Genomic DNA, 5,294 nt, shown 5'->3' on the forward strand with positions numbered 1-5,294 from the left:
AAAGTCTTCTTTACTATTTTTAAAATTACCATATTTTATAACATACCCTTAGAATTATAGAGAATAGCATATGTGATGCCGCCTGGCAGAATGCCTGGCACATAGCAGGTATTGCAAAGATTATAGTACTTTCTTTTTTAAATGTGCCATTTCTCTCCTAGTTTTATTTTTATTTTTTAATTTTTGTTTGTTTTTTCTTTCTTGGTTGAGCCATGCGAGATCTTAGTTCCCAGACTAGGAATCAAACCTATGCCCCCTTCAAGGGAAATATGGAATCTTAACCACTGGACTGCCAGGGAATTCCGTCTCTCCTAACTTTAAATGGTAGGGAAGCAGTCACACTTTTTCTCAAACTTCCAAGTTTACTTGGCAAGACTAAAGTCATTGTATTTACAAAGGCAGGAGCTAGAGTAAATGAAAGAACCAAAACAAAATGGTAATGGAAAAGCAATCTGTCTTCCCTTCCCACTTCTCAATTGTGTCTTCTCAATTTGTGACCCCACGGATTATAGCCCTGCGGGGCTCCTCCACTGTCTCCTGGAGTTTGATCAAATTCATGTTCATTGAGCTGATGATGCTATCTAACTATCTCATCCTTTGCCATCCCCTTCTCCTTTTGCCTTTAGTCTTTCCTAGCATCAGGGTCTTTTCCAATGAGTCAGCTGTTTGCATCAGGTAGCCAAAGTATTGGAGCTTCAGTCTCAGCATCAGTCCTTTCAGTGAATATTCAGGGTTGATTTCCTTGAGGATGAAATGGGCTCCTCCAAGTAAAAATACTAGAGTGGGTAGCCATTCCCTTCTCCAGTGGATCTTCCTGACCCAGGGATTGAACCCATATCCCCTACATTAAAGGTAGATTCTTTACCATATGAGACACCAGGGAAGCACTTTAAATGAGACTATTTCTTATCAAGTATATTAAACAGATAAAATTTCTTGGGTGCCTGTCTAATTTCTATTATCACTTGCATCATCTGTCTCTGGCCAACATAGGATCTTTGTCCTATGAGCTAATTGACAGTCTCTTCTATCTTCAACAGAATACTCTTGGACTTGGAGATTAATGTGTCTCCAAACTCTGAAAGAAAGAGACTGAAATGGATCAGCATCATATTGCCTTGTTCACTTTGGATCTCCATCAGGCACTGTATGGGAGAAGAGCTATCTGTTCAGTGCCCTTTGCTTTTTGCCAGGGAGATGCTTACCTGGGGGAAAAGGAATTCCTTCTCTTTAAGGCAAATATTGCATTTTGTGTGGCCTTGAACAGCCAGTCTTTCCCATTATAATAAGCAGTTCACTCTGAAATGATGAGGAAACAGTCATTTGCAGCAACGGTGTCACATGATCAAAAAGTCACATTTGTCAGGGTTTTTTTTTTTTTTTTTTGGTTTGGTTTATCTGATTTCCCTCACCAATAAGGGGGCTTCCATTTGCTCCTGGGGCATTTGAGGCCACTCTGTCTACATACAGGTAGCCCTAGTCATAAATCTCACTCACACTTCACACTAAGCTAAGTGTTTCAGGAATTCTCTTCTTGTTCTTTGTTTCATGTTTGACAGTTTCTTTCAGAATGCAGTTTGCAACATTCCTGGAGATGTGTTATAAATTATTCAAATTGACAAAGCCCCCTTTCTTTCCTTTGTTGTATGTGTGCTTCCCCCCTCCCCAAAGCTTACATTCTAACATTGCCACTGAATGCCTTCAATCTTAATGGTACTTTTCCCTGCCTTTGGATGAGATGGGTTTTTTACTCTTATGATTATTATTTTGGAAAGTAGATATTATTCCTTTAGAAGAAAAGAAAGAAAGCCAAATCAAATCAAACACAAACCTCCAGGCTCTATTATGGCATTAGGCTTTATGTCCCAGAGCAGGTCATAGCATACCTTTGATATATGAAAATTTGTCATTCCTGGGTACATTTCATTTACTGAAATACTGTTTGAGAGCAACTTTATTAAAGATGCAAGACACTGGTACAATGCTGCTTTATTTTGTGTCACTGCTTTCATATAAAATCCTTTCTCCAAACACTTTGGAGAATTAAATAATACAAGACAGGAGAGAGTGTTCTGTATAAATTATACAATACTGTGGCATAAGGAATAATTCAAAGAATCAGAAACCAATAGCTAAGGCTCAGACAAATTGAAAAAAAAAAGAGGACAGATTTTCAGATGTTTTTTAATCCCAAAGGAGGGTTTTTTTTTTTTTTTAATAGAATACAGTTGAAGTAGTGAGGAAAAATAGAATTCTTTCTGGAACATGGGGGTCGATGTTTAAGTACCCCAAAATGCAACATTTTCATTGCTTCACTTCTACCAAATCCCTTCCTAAGTTTACCCCAGTGCTTTTATTTTGTGAATAACGTATGAGTAATGCTGACAGGTATTAATTACCTATTCTAACTTATTTTGCTTGAAAATCTTCTAAAGTTTATTATCACACAGAAAGGTGAGACTCACAGAGGTCAAATGATCTATACATGTGATCAAACAGCTGCCAAATAGTGGATTCTTGAGTCAAATCCAGGTCTAATTGAATCCAAAGCCTGTGCTTGCTACCATCCTGTGCATTTAGCAAGAACTGCAATTAAAAAGCCACCTCTCTCACTGAACATATTCCTATAGTTTTCTAACAATGCTGGGCAGTCAAGCATTCTCAATCTTTGTTCTGACATGATTCAAGAGCCTTAATTCATTAAAAAAAACAAAAACAAAAAACAAACAATAGCTAGAATGAATGAACATCTAGGAAAGGGCCCAGTAAACAATTTTCATCATACCAAAGTGCATTCTGTTCCCATGCTCTTATATCGATAATTGGAGTGAGTTGAGCAAAGACAAAACATTTATCAGGTGCACTGAGGTGGCATCATCTTCCATCTCATGACCTGGAATAAATGTGAATAGATGGTATGACAACTATATACTCATTCTTTCTTTCTTGGTAGCAGAAACTCTGATTTTGTTCTGGGAGAGAATGTGCTCACTTTCAAGTGATGGATCAGTCTTAGCCAGTCGTGAAAATCCTGGTTTGCAATTTCTCAGTGTCGCTTGCCCTGAAAAGGGGGCATAAGTCACAATCCTAGCCAAAGAGACTAAAGTGAATTTTGCTTGTACTGTTGCCCTGTCTCCCTTCCTTTTTGTACTCTAAGTATGGCTGTGATGACTAGAGCTAGAGCATTCATTTTGCAGGCACAGTTGTATCCAGGATAAGAATGAAGATCATGATAAGGACCAAAGACAAGAAAGGACCTTGGCTTCAAAAACGTCCTTGAGTGGCTACCTACTTCAAAATATGTGATACATTAAAAAAAAAAAAAGACAGCAATTTATTTTGTCCATTGTTAGTTTTCTGGTCGGAGAAGGCAATGGCACCCCACTCCAGTACTCTTGCCTGGAAAATTCCATGGACGGAGGAGCCTGGAAGGCTGCAGTCCATGGGGTCGCTGAGGGTCGGATGTGACTGAGCGACTTCACTTTCACTTTGCACGTTCAAGCATTGGAGAAGGAAATGGCAACCCACTCCAGTGTTCTTGCCTGGAGAATCCCAGGGACAGGGGAGCCTGGTGGGCTGCTGTCTATGGGGTTGCACAGAGTCGGACACGACTGAAGCGATTTGGCAGCAGCAGCAGTTTTCTGGTGGTTGTTATTTACAATTGAACAAAATCTTAACAGATAGACATAGATCATCTCAGCAGATATGTAGATTTATGTGGGGAAAGAAATTCAGGTTGCATTATAAAGAGGTTAATGCAAGACAGTGGAGCAATAGAATAATTCCATCTGTGGTCATAGTTTTAGACTAGGTTATGCTTCTCCATGACATCTAAATTGTAAATATGACTACCAAGGTTGGCAAGGTCATACATGATTTCTAGTGGTCAACTGACTAAGCAGACATAAGTAACACTCATCTAACACATGTAATTATAGCCATATTTCCTTGACCACACGTGGTTGGGTAAACATATCAGTATGTACTTTTGCATGTAGCTTTATGTTTTAGGCTAAGAACTAGGCTATATGTAAGTAAATTTGGATTCTACCTCTGGAAACTCCACTTGCTAGGTGAATATATCAATCAGTTTAGGGTTGATTGTGCTGCAATAAAAAAGAAAAAAAAAACATAAAATTAAAATGAAGAGTTCCTGAGTTTAAGTGGCTTAAAAGAATGAAAGGCTTACTATATGCTCATACCAACCATCCATCCTGGGTCAGCTAAGAGGCTTTATTCTGTTGTCTTGACTCAGGCACCTAGGGTTGGGAGGAGCTCCATCTCACTACTTCCATATTTTCCCTGATAGGAAAATGGAGAAGGTAACTTAAATGATTTCTTTTATATTGAAGTATAGTTGATTTATAATGTTGTGTTAATATCTGCTGTGCAGCAAAATGATTCAGTTTTACATATATATTCTTTTTCTTATTTTTTTCCATTATGGTTTATCATAGGATTTTGAATATAGTTCCCTGTGCTATAGAGTAGAGCCTTGTTTTTATCCATTTTATATATAATAGCTTACATCTGTTAATTCCAACCTCCCACTCCTCCCCACCCCACTCTGGCTACCAGAAGTCTGTTCTCTATGTGTGTCTATTTCCGTTTATAGATAAGCTCATTTATGTCATATTTTAGATTACAAATGTAAGCAATATCATATAGTATTTGTCTTTTTCTTTTTTTTTTTTGTATCACTTGTATCTGCTTTACTGTAAATATATTCTATTGGTATATTATCTAATTTGAGGTATATAAATCATGATTTCAGCACACTGTTTAGCTTTGAATGCTGTTCATCAAACAAATGGATATAAATCAATTTCAGGAATTTCATAGGCAAGATAAAGGTAAACAGAAAAATTGACAGTTATAAAAGTAGAGAAAGAATGAAAAATCACTTAGAATTTTAGAGCATGTAAAAGACAGTAGGCTTGTTGCAACCAATAGTTATTTTTCAGATGCTCCCCATACAAATGTCTTTCAGATTTTTTTCAAACCATCATCATGCTAGCTGTCTGCCACTTATTTAGTTCTGCTAAGTAAATTTAGCATGGGAGAAGGATTAGAGATACTTTGTCCTCATTAAATTTCCTCCTCAATAGTTGGAGACAGAAGACTAAGAACATGAAACAAAAGGAGAGTTTTAAAAGCTGAATGTATTTTATATGCAATATGAGCCACCGTGTTGTAGGAATTAAGAGGACAGTGAGTCCAACAAAGCTGAAACAGACCAAGACCTTGGGGAGATAAGAATGAACTGCCTCCTAAAGGTTTTGATACAGAAGTGA

This window comes from Bos taurus, chromosome 26 (assembly GCF_002263795.3).
Source record: "Bos taurus isolate L1 Dominette 01449 registration number 42190680 breed Hereford chromosome 26, ARS-UCD2.0, whole genome shotgun sequence".
In the NCBI taxonomy this organism is placed as follows: Eukaryota; Metazoa; Chordata; class Mammalia; order Artiodactyla; family Bovidae; genus Bos; species Bos taurus.